General features: G+C 56.1%; 1 protein-coding gene across 5 annotated transcripts in view; it reads left to right on the top strand.

The window, feature by feature from the left end:
* Positions 1-21,891, top strand: part of LOC138251940 (programmed cell death protein 4-like) — a 359,042-nt gene that overhangs the window by 280,374 nt on the left and 56,777 nt on the right. The window contains exon 1 of one of the 5 annotated variants that reach the window (XM_069205696.1): positions 10,386-10,533. The exons of 1 other annotated variant lie outside the window; for it this stretch is intronic. The gene's annotated coding sequence lies outside the window, so the exon portion shown is untranslated. Of the gene's footprint in view, positions 1-10,385; positions 10,539-10,790; positions 10,809-21,891 lie in introns of those variants that run through there. 3 more of the 5 variants (XM_069205706.1, XM_069205734.1, XM_069205715.1) reach the window with 3 other exon arrangements.

Genomic DNA, 21,891 nt, shown 5'->3' with positions numbered 1-21,891 from the left:
CAGACATACTAGGCCCTCCACCCGTGCACTGATGGGCAGTGACAAATCTGCTAGGCCCTCCACCCGTGCACTGAGGGGCAGAGACAGACATACTAGGCTCTTCATCCATGCACTGAGGGGCATTGACAGATACCAGACCCTAAACCCGTGCACTGAGGGACAGTGACAAACATACTAGGCCCTCCTGTCGTGCACTGAGGGGCAGTGACAAACTTGCTAGGCCCTCCACCCGTGCACTGAGGGACAGTGACAGACACACTAGGCCCTCCACCCGTGCACTGAGGGGCAGTGTGCACTGAGGGGCAGTGACAGACACACTAGGCCCTCCACCCGTGCACTGAGGGGCAGTGACAGACGCAATAGGCCCTCCACCTGTGCACTGAGGGGGCAGTGACAGACACACTAGGCCCTCTTCCCGTGCACTGAGGGGCAGTGACAGACACACTAGGCCCTCCACCCGTGCACTGAGGGGCAGTGACATACACACTAGGCCCTCCTCCCGTGCACTGAGGGGCAGTGACAGACACACTAGGCCCTCCTCCCGTGCACTGAGGGGCAGTGACAGACACACTAGGCCCTCCTCCCGTGCACTGAGGGTCAGTGACAGACACACTAGGCCCTCCACCCGTGCACTGAGGGTCAGTGACAGACACACTAGGCCCTCCACCTGCGGTGTAGGTGGTTCCTAGTCTGACCACTGAGGGGTATTTAGGTAATAACAAGCAGGACCCCGCCCCTCCCCAGGCACTGGGGGTGTGGGGGGGGGGGGCGGACCCTTCCATGGCCCTCCTCCTGGTCAGCAGAGCTCCCCTGCCCTCCCCTGCCCTCCCCTGCCTGGCAGACACCACACTGTCTCCTGGGCCCTCCTCTCTCTCCAGTGACTCCCCTGCCCTCCCCTGCCTGGCAGACAGCACACTTCCCCCTGGGCCCTCCTCTCTCTCTCTCCAGTGACTCCCCTGCCCTCCCCTGCCTGGCAGACAGCACACTTCCCCCTGGGCCCTCCTCTCTCTCTCTCTCCAGTGACTCCCCTGCCCTCTCCTGCCTGGCAGACAGCACACTTCCCACTGGGCCCTTCTCTCTCTCCAGTGACTCCCCTGCCCTCCCCTGCCTGGCAGACAGCACACTTCCCCCTGGGCCCTCCTCTCTCTCCAGTGACTCCCCTGCCCTCTCCTGCCTGGCAGACAGCACACTTCCCACTGGGCCCTTCTCTCTCTCCAGTGACTCCCCTGCCCTCCCCTGCCTGGCAGACAGCACACTTCCCCCTGGGCCCTCCTCTCTCTCTCCAGTGACTCCCCTGCCTGGCAGACAGCACACTTCCCACTGGGCCCTTCTCTCTCTCCAGTGACTCCCCTGCCCTCCCCTGCCTGGCAGACAGCACACTGCCCCCTGGGCCCTCCTCTCTCTCTCTCCAGTGACTCACCTGCCCTCCCCTGCCTGGCAGACAGCACACTGCCCCCTGGGCCCTCCTCTCTCTCTCTCCAGTGACTCACCTGCCCTCCCCTGCCTGGCAGACAGCACGCTTCCCCCTGGGCCCTCCTCTCTCCCCGGTGACTCCCTGCCCTCCCCTGCCTGGCAGACAGCACACTCCCCCCTGGGCCCTCCTCTCTCTCTCTCTCCAGTGACTCCCCTGCCCTCCCCTGCCTGGCAGACAGCACACTGCCCCCTGGGCCCTCCTCTCTCTCTCTCTCCAGTGACTCACCTGCCCTCCCCTGCCTGGCAGACAGCACGCTTCCCCCTGGGCCCTCCTCACTCTCCAGTGACTCCCCTGCCCTCTCCTGCCTGGCAGACAGCACGCTTCCCCCTGGGCCCTCCTCACTCTCCAGTGACTCCCCTGCCCTCTCCTGCCTGGCAGACAGCACACTGCCCCCTGGGCCCTCCTCTCTCTCTCTCTCCAGTGACTCACCTGCCCTCCCCTGCCTGGCAGACAGCACGCTTCCCCCTGGGCCCTCCTCACTCTCCAGTGACTCCCCTGCCCTCTCCTGCCTGGCAGACAGCACGCTTCCCCCTGGGCCCTCCTCTCTCTCTCCAGTGACTCCCCTGCCTGGCAGACAGCACACTTCCCCCTGGGCCCTCCTCTCTCTCTCTCTCCAGTGACTCCCCTGCCCTCCCCTGCCTGGCAGACAGCACACTTCCCCCTGGGCCCTCCTCTCTCTCTCTCCAGTGACTCACCTGCCCTCCCCTGCCTGGCAGACAGCACACTTCCCCCTGGGCCCTCCTCTCTCCCCAGTGACTCCCCTGCCCTCCCCTGCCTGGCAGACAGCACACTCCCCCCTGGGCCCTCCTCTCTCCCCGGTGACTCCCTGCCCTCCCCTGCCTGGCAGACAGCACACTGCCTCCTGGGCCCTCCTCTCTCTCTCTCTCCAGTGACTCACCTGCCCTCCCCTGCCTGGCAGACAGCACACTTCCCCCTGGGCCCTCCTCTCTCTCCAGTGACTCCCCTGCCCTCCCCTGCCTGGCAGACACCACACTGTCTCCTGGGCCCTCCTCTCTCTCCAGTGACTCCCCTGCCCTCCCCTGCCTGGCAGACAGCACACTTCCCCCTGGGCCCTCCTCTCTCTCTCTCCAGTGACTCCCCTGCCCTCCCCTGCCTGGCAGACAGCACACTTCCTGTAGGAGGCTGGACTGGCTTGTAGTGAGTACCAAGGGGTACTTGCACCTTGCACCAGGCCCAGTTATCCCTTATTAGTGTATAGGGTGTCTAGCAGCTTAGGCTGATAGATAATGGTAGCTTAGCAGAGCAGCTTAGGCTGAACTAGGAGACGTGTGAAGCTACTACAGTACCACTTAGTGTCATATGCACAATATCATAAGAAAACACAATACACAGTTATACTAAAAATAAAGGTACTTTATTTTTATGACAATATGCCAAAGTATCTTAGAGTGTACCCTCAGTGAGAGGATAGGAAATATACACAAGATATATATACACAATAGCAAAAATATGCAGTATAGTCTTAGAAAACAGTGCAAACAATGTATAATTACAATAGGATGCAATGGGGAAACATAGGGATAGGGGCAACACAAACCATATACTCCAAAAGTGGAATGTGAACCACGAATGGACCCCAAACCTATGTGACCTTGTAGAGGGTCGCTGGGACTATTAGAAAATAGTGAGAGTTAGAAAAATAACCCTCCCCAAGACCCTGAAAAGTGAGTGCAAAGTGCACCAAAGTTCCCCTAAGGACAAAATAGTCGTGTTAGAGGGAGAATACAAGGAAAACACAAATCAGCAATGCAACAACGATGGATTCCTGTCTGAAGGTACCTGTGGAACAAGGGGACCAAGTCCAAAAGTCACAAGCAGCTCGGAGATGGGCAGATGCCCAAGAAATGCCAGCGGTTGGTGCAAAGAAGCTCTTACTAGGCTGAAGAACTGTGAATACTGCAGGAACGACAAGGGCTAGAGACTTCCCCTTTGGAGGATGGATCCCCCACGCCTTGGAGAGTCGTGCAGAAGTGTTTTCCCGCCGGATGGACGCCAACAAGCCTTGCTACACGCAAATCGTGCGTTTGACGTTTTTGGACGCTGCTGGGGCCCAGGAGGGACCAGGAGGTCGCAAATTGGACCTGCAGAGAGAGGGGACGTCGAGCAAGACAAGGAGCCCTCACTGAAGCAGGTAGCACCCGGAGAAGTGCCAGAAACAGGCACTACGAGGATGCGTGAAACGGTGCTCGCCGAAGTTGCACAAAGGAGTCCCACGTCGCCGGAGACCAACTTAGAAAGTCGTGCAATGCAGGTTAGAGTGCCGTGGACCCAGGCTTGGCTGTGCACGAAGGATTTCCGCCGGAAGTGCACAGGGGCCGGAGAAGCTTGCAAAGTCGTGGTTCCCAGCAATGCAGCCCAGCGAGGTGAGGCAAGGACTTACCTCCACCAAACTTGGGCTGAAGAGTCACTGGACTGTGGGGGTCACTTGGACGGTGTCGCTGGATTCGAGGGACCTCGCTCGTCGTGCTGAGAGGAGACCCAAGGGACCGGAGATGCAGCTTTTTGGTGCCTGCGGTTGCAGGGGGAAGATTCCGTCGACCCACGGGAGATTTCTTCGGAGCTTCTGGTGCAGAGAGGAGGCAGACTACCCCCACAGCATGCACAAGCAGGAAAACAGTCGAGAAGGCGGCAGGATCAGCGTTACAGAGTTGCAGTAGTCGTCTTTGCTACTATGTTGCAGGTTTGCAGGCTTCCAGCGCGGTCAGCGGTCGATTCCTTATCAGAAGGTGAAGAGGGAGATGCAGAGGAACTCGGCTGAGCTCATGCATTCGTTATCTAAAGTTTCCCCAGAGACAGAGACCCTAAATAGCCAGAAAAGAGGGTTTGGCTACCTAGGAGAGAGGAAAGGCTACTAACACCTGAAGGAGCCTATCACAAGGAGTCTCTGACGTCACCTGGTGGCACTGGCCACTCAGAGCAGTCCAGTGTGCCAGCAGCACCTCTGTTTCCAAGATGGCAGAGGTCTGGAGCACACTGGAGGAGCTCTGGACACCTCCCAGGGGAGGTGCAGGTCAGGGGAGTGGTCACTCCCCTTTCCTTTGTCCAGTTTCGCGCCAGAGCAGGGGCTAAGGGGTCCCTGAACCGGTGTAGACTGGCTTATGCAGAATTGGGCACATCTGTGCCCAACAAAGCATTTCCAGAGGCTGGGGGAGGCTACTCCTCCCCTGCCTTCACACCATTTTCCAAAGGGAGAGGGTGTCACACCCTCTCTCAGAGGAAGTTCTTTGTTCTGCCATCCTGGGCCAGGCCTGGCTGGACCCCAGGAGGGCAGCTGCCTGTCTGAGGGGTTGGCAGCAGCAGGAGCTGCAGAGAAACCCCAGGAAGGGCAGTCTGGCAGTACCAGGGTCTGTGCTACAGACCACTGGGATCATGGAATTGTACCAACAATGCCAGGATGGCATAGAGGGGGCAATTCCATGATCATAGACATGTTACATGGCCATATTCGGAGTTACCATGGTGAAGCTACATATAGGTAGTGACCTATATGTAGTGCACGCGTGTAATGGTGTCCCCGCACTCACAAAGTTCAGTGAATTGGCTCTGAACAATGTGGGGGCACCTTGGCTAGTGCCAGGGTGCCCTCACACTAAGTAACTTTGCACCTAACCTTTACCAGGTAAAGGTTAGACATATAGGTGACTTATAAGTTACTTAAGTGCAGTGTAAAATGGCTGTGAAATAACGTGGACGTTATTTCACTCAGGCTGCAGTGGCAGGCCTGTGTAAGAATTGTCAGAGCTCCCTATGGGTGGCAAAAGAAATGCTGCAGCCCATAGGGATCTCCTGGAACCCCAATACCCTGGGTACCTCAGTACCATATACTAGGGAATTATAAGGGTGTTCCAGTAAGCCAATGTAAATTGGTAAAAAATGGTCACTAGCCTGTTAGTGACAATTTGAAAGTAATGAGAGAGCATAACCACTGAGGTTCTGGTTAGCAGAGCCTCAGTGAGACAGTTAGGCACCACACAGGGAACATATACATGCACACCTATGAGCACTGGGGCCCTGTGTGACAGGGTCCCAGTGACACATACATATAGGCCACAAACCTATGAGCACTGGGGTCCTGACTAGCAGGATCCCAGTGACACATAACAACCATACTGAAAACATGGTGTTTTCACTATGAGCACTGAGGCCTGGCTATCAGGATCCCAGTGAGACAGTGAAAACAGTGACAAACACCGTGACATACACTCACAAACAGGCCAAAAGTGGGGGTAACAAGGCTAGAAAGAGGCTACCTTCTCACACTTCCCCCTGGGCCCTCCTCTCTCTCACACTTCCCACTGGGCCCTTCTCTCTCTCCAGTGACTCCCCTGCCCTCTCCTGCCTGGCAGACAGCACACTTCCCACTGGGCCCTTCTCTCTCTCCAGTGTCTCCCCTGCCCTCTCCTGCCTGGCAGACAGCACACTGCCCCCTGGGCCCTCCTCTCTCTCTCTCCAGTGACTCACCTGCCCTCCCCTGCCTGGCAGACAGCACACTTCCCCCTGGGCCCTCCTCTCTCTCACACTTCCCACTGGGCCCTTCTCTCTCTCCAGTGACTCCCCTGCCCTCTCCTGCCTGGCAGACAGCACACTTCCCACTGGGCCCTTCTCTCTCTCCAGTGACTCCCCTGCCCTCTCCTGCCTGGCAGACAGCACACTGCCCCCTGGGCCCTCCTCTCTCTCTCTCCAGTGACTCACCTGCCCTCCCCTGCCTGGCAGACAGCACACTTCCCACTGGGCCCTCCTCTCTCTCCAGTGACTCCCCTGCCCTCTCCTGCCTGGCAGACAGCACACTTCCCACTGGGCCCTCCTCTCTCTCCAGTGACTCCCCTTCTGTCCCCTACCTGTCAGACAGCACATTTCCCCCTGGGCCCTCCTCTCTCCCCAGTGACTCACCTGCCCTCCCCTACCTGTCAGACAGCACATTTCCCCCTGGGCCCTCCTCTCTCCCCGGTGACTCACCTGCCCTCCCCTGCCTGGCAGACACCACACTGCCTCCTGGGCGCTCCTCTCTCTCCAGACACTTCCCTCTCTCCCCTGCCTGGCAGTGTTTTTAAGTGACACTCCCTCCCTCTCTGTCCAGTGACTCCCTGCTCTCTCCTGCCTGGCAGACAGCACACTTCCCCCTGGGCCCTCCTCTCTCTCTCTCCAGTGACTCCCCTGTCCTCTCCTGCCTGGCAGACTGCACACTTCCCACTGGGCCCTTCTCTCTCTCCAGTGACTCCCCTGCCCTCCCCTGCCTGGCAGAAAGCACACTGCCTCCTGGGCCCTCCTCTTTCTCCAGTGACTCCACTGCCCTCCCCTGCCTGGCAGACAGCACGCTTCCCCCTGGGCCCTCCTCTCTCTCCAGTGACTTCCCTCTCTCCCCCGCCTGGCAGTGTTTTTAAGTGACACTCCCTCCCTCTCTCTCTGTCCAGTGACTCCCTGCCCTCTCCTGCCTGGCAGACAGCACACTTCCCTTGGCCCTTCTCTCTCTCCAGTGGCTCCCTTGCCCTCCCCTGCCTGGAGACAGCACACTTCCCCCTGGGCCCTCCTCTCTCTCTCTCCAGTGACTCCCCTGCCCTCCCCTGCCTGGCAGACAGCACACTGCCCCCTGGGCCCTCCTCTCTCTCCAGTGACTCACCTGCCCTCCCCTGCCTGGCAGACAGCACACTGCCTCCTGGGCCCTCCTCTCTCTCCAGTGACTTCCCTCTCTCCCCCGCCTGGCAGTGTTTTTAAGTGACAGTCCCTCCCTCTCTGTCCAGTGACTCCCCTGCCCTCTCCTGCCTGGCAGACAGCACACTTCCCTTGACCCTTCTCTCTCTCTGACCCCCCTGCCTGGCAGTGCTTTTAAGTGACACTCTCTCTCTCTAGTACCCACCCTGCCTTCTCATGCCTGGTGTGTTTTCAAGTGTGAGTGCAGGACGCCTAGCCCCTCCCTCCTGGCCCTCTCTCAGTCCAGTTACCACCCTGCCCTCTCATGCCTGTGGTGTTTTCAAGTGTGAGTGCACGCCCCCTGGGCCCTCCTAGTCAGGACAGCCTGGACCCTCCTCCTGTTCCTCCCCCGTCCCTCCGTCTTCCTGCTCAGCCCACCTCGTCCCTTCCTCTGACTCTCTCTCTCTCTCTCTCTCTCTCTCCAGTGACCAGCCTGCCCTCCCCTGGCCCTCCTACCCCCAGCACACCCCTGGTCCTCCCTCTACCCCTCGCTTGCCCCCCCCCCCCACCCCCCAGGCCCTTCTCTGTGTCCAGAGACCACCCTGCCCTCCCCTGCATGGCAGTGAGTGTTAATAATGCACACCCCTGGCCCTCCACCTGTCCGTCATCCCCCCAGCATACCCCTGACCCTCCCTCTCACCCCCCTCGCCCTCCTCTATGTCCAGAGACCACCCTCCCCTCCCCTGCATAGCAGTGAGTGTTGATAGTGCACACCCCTGGCCCTCCTCCCTCCCCAGCACAGCACACCCTGGGCCCTCCCCATACCCTCCTCTCTGTCCAGAGACCACCCTTCCCTCCCCTGCATAGCAGTGAGTGTTGATAGTGCACACCCCTGGCCCTCCTCCCTCCCCAGCACAGCACACCCTGGGCCCTCCCCATACCCTCCTCTCTGTCCAGAGACCACCCTTCCCTCCCCTGCAGAGCAGTGAGTGTTGATAGTGCACACCCCTGGCCCTCCTCCCTCCCCAGCACAGCACACCCTGGGCCCTCCCCATACCCTCCTCTCTGTCCAGAGACCACCCTTCCCTCCCCTGCATAGCAGTGAGTGTTGATAGTGCACACCCCTGGCCCTCCTCCCTCCCCAGCACAGCACACCCTGGGCCCTCCCCATACCCTCCTCTCTGTCCAGAGACCACCCTTCCCTCCCCTGCATAGCAGTGAGTGTTGATAGTGCACACCCCTGGCCCTCCTCCCTCCCCAGCACAGCACACCCTGGGCCCTCCCCATACCCTCCTCTCTGTCCAGAGACCACCCTTCCCTCCCCTGCAGAGCAGTGAGTGTTGATAGTGCACACCCCTGGCCCACCTCCCTCCCCAGCACAGCACACCCTGGGCCCTCCTTCCCTCCCCATACCCTCCTCTCTGTCCAGAGACCACCCTTCCCTCCCCTGCATAGCAGTGAGTGTTGATAGTGCACACCCCTGGCCCTCCTCCCTCCCCAGCACAGCACACCCTGGGCCCTCCCCATACCCTCCTCTCTGTCCAGAGACCACCCTTCCCTCCCCTGCAGAGCAGTGAGTGTTGATAGTGCACACCCCTGGCCCTCCTCCCTCCCCAGCACAGCACACCCTGGGCCCTCCTTCCCTCCCCATACCCTCCTCTCTGTCCAGAGACCACCCTTCCCTCCCCTGCATAGCAGTGAGTGTTGATAGTGCACACCCCTGGCCCTCCTCCCTCCCCAGCACAGCACACCCTGGGCCCTCCCCATACCCTCCTCTCTGTCCAGAGACCACCCTTCCCTCCCCTGCAGAGCAGTGAGTGTTGATAGTGCACACCCCTGGCCCACCTCCCTCCCCAGCACAGCACACCCTGGGCCCTCCCCATACCCTCCTCTCTGTCCAGAGACCACCCTTCCCTCCCCTGCATAGCAGTGAGTGTTGATAGTGCACACCCCTGGCCCTCCTCCCTCCCCAGCACAGCACACCCTGGGCCCTCCCCATACCCTCCTCTCTGTCCAGAGACCACCCTTCCCTCCCCTGCATAGCAGTGAGTGTTGATAGTGCACACCCCTGGCCCTCCTCCCTCCCCAGCACAGCACACCCTGGGCCCTCCCCATACCCTCCTCTCTGTCCAGAGACTACCCTTCCCTCCCCTGCAGAGCAGTGAGTGTTGATAGTGCACACCCCTGGCCCACCTCCCTCCCCAGCACAGCACACCCTGGGCCCTCCTTCCCTCCCCATACCCTCCTCTCTGTCCAGAGACCACCCTTCCCTCCCCTGCATAGCAGTGAGTGTTGATAGTGCACACCCCTGGCCCTCCTCCCTCCCCAGCACAGCACACCCTGGGCCCTCCCCATACCCTCCTCTCTGTCCAGAGACCACCCTTCCCTCCCCTGCAGAGCAGTGAGTGTTGATAGTGCACACCCCTGGCCCTCCTCCCTCCCCAGCACAGCACACCCTGGGCCCTCCCCATACCCTCCTCTCTGTCCAGAGACCACCCTTCCCTCCCCTGCAGAGCAGTGAGTGTTGATAGTGCACACCCCTGGCCCACCTCCCTCCCCAGCACAGCACACCCTGGGCCCTCCTTCCCTCCCCATACCCTCCTCTCTGTCCAGAGACCACCCTTCCCTCCCCTGCATAGCAGTGAGTGTTGATAGTGCACACCCCTGGCCCTCCTCCCTCCCCAGCACAGCACACCCTGGGCCCTCCCCATACCCTCCTCTCTGTCCAGAGACCACCCTTCCCTCCCCTGCAGAGCAGTGAGTGTTGATAGTGCACACCCCTGGCCCACCTCCCTCCCCAGCACAGCACACCCTGGGCCCTCCCCATACCCTCCTCTCTGTCCAGAGACCACCCTTCCCTCCCCTGCATAGCAGTGAGTGTTGATAGTGCACACCCCTGGCCCTCCTCCCTCCCCAGCACAGCACACCCTGGGCCCTCCCCATACCCTCCTCTCTGTCCAGAGACCACCCTTCCCTCCCCTGCAGAGCAGTGAGTGTTGATAGTGCACACCCCTGGCCCTCCTCCCTCCCCAGCACAGCACACCCTGGGCCCTCCCCATACCCTCCTCTCTGTCCAGAGACCACCCTTCCCTCCCCTGCAGAGCAGTGAGTGTTGATAGTGCACACCCCTGGCCCACCTCCCTCCCCAGCACAGCACACCCTGGGCCCTCCTTCCCTCCCCATACCCTCCTCTCTGTCCAGAGACCACCCTTCCCTCCCCTGCATAGCAGTGAGTGTTGATAGTGCACACCCCTGGGCCCTCCTCCCTCCCCAGCACACACCCCTGTCCCTCCTCCCTCCCCTGGGCCCTCCCTCCTCTCCAGCCTCTTTCCTGTGAGATCACTTCCTGCAGGTCTGGGTTATTTCTGGAGCGGGCTGTGCATGTGCGGGGAGTGCGTGTGCACGAGGAGGTGAGGTGCGTGCACTCTGGGGCGGGCAAGGGGTGCATGCATGGGCTAGTGTTACCCCTGGGCCTGGCCCACGGGGGGGTGCACGAGGGGCATCTCCGAGCTGCTACGGGCCGCTGCTAGTGAGTGCGTGTGCACGGGCACGTGAGGTGCGTGCGGGGGGGTGTGCAGTGTGCATCCATTGGGCCAGTGCTGCCCCACTCCGGGGGGGTACACAAGAGACGTCACTGAGCTGCTGGGGGGGGGGCGCTGCTAATGTCTGTGCACGAGGAGGTGAGGTTCGTGCACTACGGGGGGCGGGTGAGGGGTGCATGCACGGGTCAGTGGTACCCCTAGGCCTGGCCCCCGGGGGGGGAGGGGGAAGGTGCATAAGGGACCTCACCGAGGCCCTCGTGCGTGCACAACGACGTGTCCCTGGGGTGGGCGGGGCACTCCTCGTGCACTCTGCCGAGGGGGGCGGGGCCCTGAAGCATAACATGGGACCCCCCCGTCGTGAACCCGGGGGGGGGGGGGGGAGTTCTACCCCATAAACATAAATCACTGAGGTCCCTTGCACCTCGAGCCCCCAGCAGGCCACGTGCAAACAGCGGGGGGGGGGGGGGGTCTTCATTCTTGTGACAGCTGGTGGGGGGGGATCCTTCACTCGCGTAAACAGTCTTCGCTCTTGTGACAGCGGGAGGGGGTCTTCTCTCGTGTAAACAGTCTTCACTCTTGTGACAGCTAGGGGTCTTCACTCGTGTAAACAGTCTTCACTCTTGTGACAGCTAGGGGTCTCACTCGTGTAAACAGTCTTCACTCTTGTGACAGCTGAGGGGGTCTTCACTCGTGTAAACAGTCTTCACTCTTGTGACAGCTAGGGGTCTTCACTCGTGTAAACAGTCTTCGCTCTTGTGACAGCGGGAGGGGGTCTTCACTCGTGTAAACAGTCTTCACTCTTGTGACAGCTGAGGGGGTCTTCACTCGTGTAAACAGTCTTCACTCTTGTGACAGCTGAGGGGGTCTTCACTCGTGTAAACAGTCTTCACTCTTGTGACAGCTGAGGGGGTCTTCACTCGTGTAAACAGTCTTCACTCTTGTGACAGCTGAGGGGGTCTTCACTCGTGTAAACAGTCTTCACTCTTGTGACAGCTGGGGGGGGGGTCTTCCCTCGTGTAAACAGTCTTCACTCTTGTGACAGCTGAGGGGGTCTTCACTCGTGTAAACAGTCTTCACTCTTGTGACAGCTGAGGGGGTCTTCACTCGTGTAAACAGTCTTCACTCTTGTGACAGCTGGGGTGGGGTCTTCCCTCGTGTAAACAGTCTTCACTCTTGTGACAGCTGGGGGTTTTCCCTCGTGTAAACAGTCTTCACTCTTGTGACAGCTGGGGGGTCTTCCCTCGTGTAAACGGTCTTCACTCTTGTGACTGCTAGGGGGATCTTCACTCGTGTAAACAGTCTTCACTCTTGCGACAGCTAGGGGGGTCTTCACTCGCGTAAACAGTCTTCGCTCTTGTGACAGCGGGAGGGGGTCTTCTCTCGTGTAAACAGTCTTCACTCTTGTGACAGCTCGGGGTCTTCACTCATGTAAACAGCTGAGGTGGGCTGGGGATCTTCACTTGTGTAAACAGCTGGGGGTTTTAACTCTTGTAAACAACTGGGGGCTGTGGGTCTTTACTTGTATAAAGAGCTGGGGGTCTTCACTCTTGTAAACAGCTGAAGGCGGCTGTGGGTCTTCACTCATGTAAACAGCTGTGTCTTCAGTCGTGTGTAAACAGCTGGGGGTCTTCAATCGTGTAAGTGGCTAGGGGTCTTCACTCGTGTAAACAGCTGGGGGCTGTGTCTTCACTCTTGTCAGCAGCTGGGGGATCTTCACTCGTGTAAACAGCTGAGGGTGCTAAGGGTTTTCACTCGTGTAAACAGCTCGGGGTTTCATTCGTGTAAATAGCTGTGGAGCTGAGGGTTTTCACTCGTTTAAACAGCTTGGGGCTGTGGGTCTTCACTTGTGTAAACAGCTGGGGGTTGTGAAACTGGGTCTATACTGGTATAAACAGCTGAGGGTCTTCACTTTTGTAAACAAATGGGGGTCTTCAATCATGTAAGTGGCTGGGAGCCTTCACTCATTTAAACAGCTGGGGGCTGTGTCTTCACTCTTGTCAACAGCTGGGGGGATCTTCACTCGTGTAAACCGCTTGGGGGTTTCACTTGTGTAAATAGCTGGGGAGCTGAGGGTTTTCACTCATGTAAACAGCTGGGAGTGGGGGGGTTTCACTCATGTAAACAGCTTGGGGGTTTCATTTGTGTAAATAGCTAGGGAGCTGAGGGTTTTCACTCGTGTAAACAGCTGGGGGGGTCTTCACTCTTGTAAACAGCTGGGGGGTCCTCAGTCATGTAAACAGCTGGGGGAGTGGGGGTCTTTAGTCGTGTGAACAGCTGGAGGTCTTCACTCATCAGCTGGGGATGTAAACTCGTGTAAAGAGCTGGGTGTCTTCACTCATGTAAACAGCTGGGGGTCTACACTTGCGTAACCAGCTGTGGGCTGTGAACCTGGGTCTTTACTGGTGTAAACAGCTGTGGTTGTTCACTTTTGTAAACAGATGGAAGTCTTCACTCGTGTGAACAGTTGGGGGTCTTCACTCGTGTAAACAGCTGGGAGCTGGGGGTCTACACTTGCGTAACCAGCTGTGGGCTGTGAACCTGGGTCTTTACTGGTGTAAACAGCTGTGGTTGTTCACTTTTGTAAACAGATGGAAGTCTTCACTCGTGTGAACAGTTGGGGGTCTTCACTCGTGTAAACAGCTGGGGGGTCCTCACTCAAACAAACAGCTGAAGGGGAGGGGATAGGGGTCTTCACTTGTGTAAACAGCTGGTGGTCTTCACTCTTGTAAACAGCTGGGGGGCTGTGGTTCCTCACTCGTGTAAACAGCTGGGGGTTTTCACTCTTGTAAACAGCTTGGGGCCTGGGATTCTTCACTTTTGTAAACAGCGGAGGGGCTGTGTGTCTTCATTCGTGTAAACAGCTGGGGGGCTCTGGGTCTTCACTCGTGTAAACAGCTGGGGGCTGTGTCTTCACTCGTGTAAACAGCTGGGGAGGTTATGGGTCTTCACTCGCTGTACAGCTGGGGGCTGTGTGTCTTCACTCGTGTAAACAGCTGGGGAGGCTGTGGGTCTTCACTCATGTAAACAGCTTAGGAGGCTGTGGGTCTTCACTCATGTAAACAGCTTAGGAGGCTGTAAGTCTTCGCTCGTGTAAACAGCTGGGGAGGCTGTGTGTCTTCGCTCGTGTAAACAGCTGGGGAGGCTGTGGGTCTCCACTTGTGTAAACATTTGCAGGGGCTGTGTGTCTTCACTCGTGTAAACAGCTTGGGGTATTCACTCGTGTAAACAATTGGAAGGGCTGTGGGTCTTCACTTGTGTAAACAGCTGGGGGTCTTCACTCACTGTACAGCTGGGGGCTGTGTGTCTTCACTCGTGTAAACGGCTGGGGGTCTTCACTCGTGTAAACAGCTGGGGTCTTCACTCGCTGTACAGCTGGGGGCTGTGTGTCTTCACTCGTGTAAACACCTTAGGAGGCTGTGGGTCTTCACTCTTGTAAACAGCTTAGGAGGCTGTGGGTCTTCACTCATGTAAACAGCTTAGGAGGCTGTAAGTCTTCACTCGTGTAAACAGCTGGGGAGGCTGTGTGTCTTCGCTCGTGTAAACAGCTGGGGAGGCTGTGGGTCTCCACTTGTGTAAACATTTGGAGGGGCTGTGTGTCTTCACTCGTGTAAACAGCTTGGGGTATTCACTCGTGTAAACAATTGGAAGGGCTGTGGGTCTTCACTTGTGTAAACAGCTGGGGGTCTTCACTCACTGTACACCTGGGGTCTGTGTGTCTTCACTCTTGTAAACAGCTGGGGGCTGTGTGTCTTCACTCATGTAAACGGCTAGGGGTCTTCACTCGTGTAAACAGCTGGGGTCTTCACTCGCTGTACAGCTGGGGGCTGTGTGTCTTCACTCGTGTAAACAGCTGGGGAGGCTATGGGTTTTCACTCGTGTAAACATCTGGGGGCTTCACTCGTGTAAGCACTTGGAAGGGCTGGGGTCTTCACTCGTGTAAACATCTGGGGGCTTCACTCGTGTAAGCACTTGGAAGGGCTGGGGTCTTCACTCGTGTAAACAGCTGGGGTCTTCACTCACTGTACAGCTGGGGGCTGTGTGTCTTCACTCGTGTAAACAGCTGGGGAGGCTATGGGTCTTCACTCGTGTAAACATCTGGGGGCTGGGGGGCTTCACTCGTGTAAGCACTTGGAAGGGCTGGGGTCTTCACTCGTGTAAACAGCTGGGGGCTGTGTCTTCACTCGTGTAAACAGCTGGGGAGGTTATGGGTCTTCACTCGCTGTACAGCTGGGGGCTGGGTGTCTTCACTCGTGTAAACAGCTGGGGAGGCTGTTGGTCTTCACTCATGTAAACAGCTTAAGAGGCTGTGGGTCTTCACTCATGTAAACAGCTTAGGAGGCTGTAAGTCTTCACTCGTGTAAACAGCTGGGGAGGCTATGGGTCTTCACTCGTGTAAACATCTGGGGGCTGGGGAGCTTCACTTGTGTAAGCACTTGGAAGGGCTGTGTGTCTTCATTCGTGTAAACAGCTGGGGGGCTCTGGGTCTTCACTCGTGTAAACAGCTGGGGGCTGTGTCTTCACTCGTGTAAACAGCTGGGGAGGTTATGGGTCTTCACTCGCTGTACAGCTGGGGGCTGTGTGTCTTCACTCGTGTAAACAGCTGGGGAGGCTGTGGGTCTTCACTCATGTAAACAGCTTAGGAGGCTGTGGGTCTTCACTCATGTAAACAGCTTAGGAGGCTGTGTGTCTTTGCTCGTGTAAACAGCTGGGGAGGCTGTGGGTCTCCACTTGTGTAAACATTTGGAGGGGCTGTGTGTCTTCACTCGTGTAAACAGCTTGGGGTATTCACTCGTGTAAACAATTGGAAGGGCTGTGGGTCTTCACTTGTGTAAACAGCTGGGGGTCTTCACTCACTGTACACCTGGGGTCTGTGTCTTCACTCGTGTAAACGGCTGGGGGCTGTGTGTCTTCACTCATGTAAACGGCTGGGGGTCTTCACTTGTGTAAACAGCTGGGGTCTTCACTCGTGTAAACAGCTGGGGTCTTCACTTGCTGTACAGCTGGGGGCTGTCTGTCTTCACTCGTGTAAACAGCTGGGGAGGCTATGGGTTTTCACTTGTGTAAACATCTGGGGGCTGGGGGGCTTCACTCGTGTAAGCACTTGGAAGGGCTGGGGTCTTCACTGGTGTAAACAGCTGGGGAGGCTGTGTGTCTTCACTCGTGTAAACAGCTGGGGAGGCTGTGTGTCTTCACTCGTGTAAACAGCTGGGGAGGCTGTGTGTCTTCACTCGTGTAAACAGCTGGGGAGGCTGTGTGTCTTCACTCGTGTAAACAGCTGGGGAGGCTGTGTGTCTTCACTCGTGTAAACAGCTGGGGAGGCTGTGTGTCTTCACTCGTGTAAACAGCTGGGGAGGCTGTGTGTCTTCACTCGTAAACAGCTGGGGAGGCTGTGTGTCTTCACTCGTGTAAACAGCTGGGGAGGCTGTGTGTCTTCACTCGTGTAAACAGCTGGGGAGGCTGTGTGTCTTCACTCATGTAAACCGCTTAGGAGGCTGTGGGTCTTCACTCATGTAAACAGCTTAGGAGGCTGTAAGTCTTCACTCGTGTAAACAGCTGGGGAAGCTGTGTGTCTTCACTCGTGTAAACAGCTGGGGTCTTCACTCATGTAAACAGCTGGGGTCTTCACTCGTGTAAATAGCTGAGGTGGCTGGGGGTCTTCACTCGTGTAAATGGCTGGGGGTCTTCACTCGTGTAAATGGCTGTGGGTCTTCACTCATGTAAACAGCTTAGGAGGATGTGGGTCTTCACTCATGTAAACAGCTTAGGAGGCTGTAAATCTTCACTCGTGTAAACAGCTGGGGGCTGTGTGTCTTCACTCGTGTAAACAGCTGGGGTCTTCACTCGTAAACAGCTGGGGGTCTTCACTCGTGTAAATAGCTGAGGTGGCTGGGGGTCTTCACTTGTGTAAACAGCTGGGGAGGCTGTGTCTTCGCTCGTTAAACAGCTGGGGAGGCTATGGGTCTTCACTCGTGTAAACAGCTGGGGAGGCTGTGTGTCTTCACTCGTGTAAACATTTGGAGGGGCTGTGTGTCTTCACTCATGTAAACAGCTGGTGGTCTTCACTCGTGTAAACAATTGGAAGGGCTGTGGGTCTTCACTCGTGTAAAAAGCTGGGGGTCTTCACTTGTGTAAACAGCTGGGGGATGTGTGTCTTCACTCGTGTAAACAGCTGGGGGTCTTCACTCATGTAAACAGCTGTGGGTCTTTACTCGTGTAAACAGCTGGGGGGCTGTGTGTTCACTCGTGTAAACAGCTGGGGGTCTTCACTCATGTAAACAGCTGTGGGTCTTTACTCGTGTAAACAGCTGGGGGGCTGTGTGTTCACTCGTGTAAACAGCTGGGGGTCTTCACTCATGTAAACAGCTGTGGGTCTTTACTCGTGTAAACAGCTGGGGGGCTGTGTGTTCACTCGTGTAAACAGCTGGGGGTCTTCACTCATGTAAACAGCTGTGGGTCTTCACTCGTGCAAACAGCTGGGGGGCTGTGTGTCTTCACTCGTGTAAACTGCTGGGGGGCTGTGTGTCTTCACTCGTGTAAACAGCTGGGGGGGTGTACTTATTTTCCTAGCTTCTGGGTGGTCTCTCACCCACGGTCATACGGGCCCCTTAGTCTTAGACCGAGGGGTCTCACTCATCAAACGTGTGGGTTGTGTCCCACGCACGACACTGTCGGTGTTACTCATGCATACTTCCTGGGGGGCGGGGCCTTTATGCACACTATAACAGGAGACCCCCCCCCCCTTGCACGGTTAGGGTATCTCACGCACACTTGTGTGGGGGTCTCACCATGCACAGTGTTGGGGCGTCGCCCTAGCAGGCCTGGGACTGGTGTCTCTCCGCACGGTAAGTGGTGTCTTTTAGTCACAGGTGTGGGGCGGGGGGGTCCACATGCCGATGGGGGCTCTGAGGGTCTCCATAAGGCCAAGAATGAGGGGGCTTCCACATGGCTGTGAGTGTCACTCACACATACCGGTGCCCTTGGGCACTTTATAACTAGTGCCCTCCCTCTTGTGGTGGGGGGTCTCTCGTGCGTGGAGCAGGCAGCGGGGGGGGGGGGCTAACGTGCAGATGGGGGCTCTGAGGGTCTCCATAAGGCACAGAATGAGGGGGCTGCCACATGGCTGTAGCTGTGAGTGTCACTCACACATACCGGTGCCCCTGGGCACTTTATAACTAGTGCCATCCCTCTTGTGGGGGGGGGTCTCTCGTGCATGGACCAGGCGGGGGGGGGGGGGTGAGGGGGCTCACATGCAGATGAAGGCTCTGAGGGTCTCCATAAGGCACAGAATGAGGGGGCTGCCACATGGCTGACGCTGTGAGTGTCACTCACACATACCGGGGCACTTTATAACTAGTGCCCTCCTTCTTGTGGTGGGGGGTCTGTCATGCATGGAGCAGGCAGCGGGGGGGGTGGTCTCTGTTGACTGAAGTCCCTCAACCAGAGTGTTCTGGGACCCCCCCCCCCCATTCACAGAAAGTGGGGCTCCCTGATGCATTGATTTGTGTGTACCCCCAGCCTGGAGCTGGTGAGACAGCCTTCCCACAGAGCTGATGCCCCCCTGAACTGCACAACTTGGGGGTTCTCCAGTCAGACAAGGGTGCGGTGAGCCCCATGTGCCAGTATCTTTTGACATCTGGGGTGGGTGAGGAGGCGTCCAGGCAGGTCTCTAAGATGCCTCTTGTGTGTTGGTTTGTGGTTGGAGCTGTCAGTGTGAGCTGGTCGTGTTTTGTTGGGGGGGGGGGGGGGTGAACGCTGTTGGTATGGACTTGGTTTTGTTGGGAACTGTCACCCCCAGGGAAAAGTTGGAATCTGGACCCCCCAGGGCTGTGGTGAATGCAGGTGGGGCAGCAGGGAGGATGGTAAGGTGGGGGTTGGGGGCACCATCTTTGGAGGTGGGGAGACAGGAATGTTTTGGAGGTGGGATAGCAGGGTGGGTTTTGTTGGGGCCGGAGGTTGACCAGCAGGAGGTTTATGTGGATTGATTTGGGGGGTTGGGGGGGATTTTAATACTAAGGCGGGGCAGCAGGTGGATTGTTTAACTTTGAGGCCGGGGGCAGCAGGGGGGTTGTTTGACTTGGAGGTGGGGCAGCAGCGGGGGGGTTGTTTGACTTGGATGCGGGGGCAGCAGCGGGGGGGTTGTTTGACTTGGATGCGGGGCAGCAGCGGGGGTTGTTTGACTTGGATGCGGGGGCAGCAGCGGGGGTTGTTTGACTTGGATGCGGGGGCAGCAGCGGGGTTGTTTGACTTGGAGGTGGGGTCAGCAGCGGGGGAGTTGTTTGACTTGGAGGTGGGGTCAGCAGCGGGGGAGTTGTTTGACTTGGAGGTGGGGCAGCAGCGGGGGTAGTTTTGCTTGGAGGCGGGGCAGCAGGGATTCAGGATCTTCTTGGAGGTCTCGCCTGCCAGGCGGTGCAAGCTGTCTGGTTGAAAATGACCTATTGTGGGCTTACTACCAATTCGAAAGAGGGCGTTCCACCTGCCCATTGGTTCGCCTTATTGTCACTCATGTGTTTGCTTCTTATTCAACGTCTTGCCTTCCTCTTCTCCTGTTTGCCCCACCTCTTGAGCGTAAACTCCAGTGGTGGTATTAAATTGCTAGTCACATTTTTTCCTAACCAGAGACATTTGTTTGGGCTCTCCCCTTCACGCTCCATAGCTTTCACAAAAACACTTGTAATTGATAAATGCTTTACCTAAAAAAAAAAATTTTTTTTTTAAAAACACAGAAATCCTCATAGGGACTCGCACAGCAGGAGAGCCGATACTACAATATTCACTGTGCTCGGGGAAACTCGCCCCATAATGCTTTGCAGGCCTTTACTTTTAGAAAATGTTTTTGCTCATACTCAGCCTGCGGTGGTCCTAGGACAATGGGACCACCACCAAAACATTCACAACAACATGCCCTTTCTGCCTACTTAATCTCTGGGCCCCTGCACTAGGTTAAAGGGAACCCAAAGTAATAGCTCCTCCAACCATTGTGTCTTTTCGTTTTACAGCTGGAAGTATTTATTGTTTTCAGGACCTTGTTCTTAATATTATTGCAGTAGGCCTGTTAGCTCAGAAAATGTGCTATGCCCTCTAGGAGCTAAATGTATGATTACACTGCAGTACTTTCTGACACTTTCTTTTCATGTGGTTACGCCCTCCACGGGCTAACTATACGGTTACATGATCACGTTTCTTACAAATGGTATTTTAATTGTGGCGCCCTTTAGGGGATGTTCTAAGCATTACAGGCAACAGAGTACACAATTTGTGGCATGGAAACTCACCCCATACTGCTTTGCAGTATTACTTTTACAAAACATTTTTGCTCGTAACTCAGCCTGTGGTGGTCCTGACAAAATGGCATCCCCTTCAAATCACAATGTGCTCTGTCTACGTCATCTCTGGGTCCCCACAGTACATTAGTGGGGACCCTAAAATGATAACCCCTCCCAACATTCAGTGTCTTTTTAAGCCCTCTCATGGTTGGAGGTTTTGTTTTACAGCTTGGAGTAGTTTGTGGTTTAAAGGCCGTGTTTGTAATTGTATTGCAGTCGGCCTGCCAGCCCTAAAATGTGTTATGTGCTATACCCTGTACGGGCTAAATATATGGTTACACTACATTAATACATTCGTTGTTCTTTTCATGTGGTTACACCCTTTAGGGGTAACTATATGGTTACATGACCATATTTCTTACAAATGCTATTTTCATTGTGGTGCCCTCTAGGGGCTCTTCTCAGCATTACAGTCTAATGCCAAAAGTTTATTTCTGATAAAAGTTTTTATTGGGTTTACATGATAATTGTATATGTGTATTAATTTCTACTTCTTGCAATTATGACCATGATTCAGGGCAACTTAATGTCCTTATTACACTGTGACTGAGCACTCTTGATATGTTTGGCGACCCTTCTAGTTAATTTCTTTTGTTACTTCTATATGGCTGTCTTGTTTTGGGAACTGTGTTAGCAGCCAGCAGCTCTGATTGGGGGGTGAAAGCTGTATTCTATTGGAATTACCAGGGTAGATTTAAATTAGGATGCTAAATGGCAACGTTTTCATTCTTTGCTGCAGATAGAGGAAGGGTGTAAATTAAAGTGCTTTTAGTTAAATGCAGGGCTGCCAGAGTTATGTCAGAGGAACAGACAAAATTATGAGGCAGGGTTGACCTAATTTATGTGGCAAGAAAAGTCTAGTTATGAATTTTCAACGCCAATAGCTCTAACTCGAGCACATGCGAGACCTATTTATTGCATTGCAAATGCTTGTTCTTTTAGTTCTTGCCTGAGACGGTGTGCATGGTTGCCTCTAGCTACTGCTTCTAAAAAATAAAAATAAACTCTCAGAGGGGCATTTAGCCCGCCCACCACTTGGGATTGGTTGGCTTCGTTGCCACTCCTATCTTCTTCCTTGTCACGAGTGAGCACAACTCGGTCTGTGAAAGGATGCAGCCCTAAGTGATTACCAGCCTTCAAGCAATCCATCCATTCATCCATCCATCTATCCACCCATCGACCTCTTGTGTGCTGAGACTGAAACCACCAGAGTTGAAGTTGGCGCTTCTGGGTGTTTCCAAGAGCTGAACCCAAACAACTATAAAATTACGAAACTTTGTGGCGTTTCACCAGTTCCGAAAACAAACATTTCAATCGCCTTTTATTGAGGCTGAAGCAGTAAACTTACTTTTATTGATGATAACGCTGTAAACCTACTCCCTTGTCTTACGTCATACAGTAAGAGTTGTTCTGAATTGATGTTTAGGCGTCACATTTCACTTGTGTCAAGGTTTCCGGTTTTATAACCAGGAGGATGTTTTATTCCGCATCAGCCGCGCCCTGATTTCAAAAGGTTTATATTTCACCCTCACCTCCCTTTACATGTACCCACCCGAGCCCTCAGGACACCCTCACCTCCCTTTACATGTACCCACCCGAGCCCTCAGGACACCCTCACCTCCCTTTACATCTACCCACCCGAGCCCTCAGGACACCCTCACCTCCCTTTACATGTACCCACCCTGGACCCTCAGGTCACCCTCACTTCCCTTTACATGTACCCACCCGAGCCCTCAGGACACCCTCACCTCCCTTTACATCTACCCACCCGAGCCCTCAGGACACCCTCACCTCCCTTTACATCTACCCACCCGAGCCCTCAGGACACCCTCACCTCCCTTTACATCTACCCACCCGAGCCCTCAGGACACCCTCACCTCCCTTTACATGTACCCACCCGAGC

This window comes from Pleurodeles waltl, chromosome 1_1 (assembly GCF_031143425.1).
Source record: "Pleurodeles waltl isolate 20211129_DDA chromosome 1_1, aPleWal1.hap1.20221129, whole genome shotgun sequence".
Classification (NCBI taxonomy): domain Eukaryota; kingdom Metazoa; phylum Chordata; class Amphibia; order Caudata; family Salamandridae; genus Pleurodeles; species Pleurodeles waltl.
Note: the sequence above shows the minus strand (reverse complement) of the source record. Positions and strands in the feature narration are given on the sequence as shown.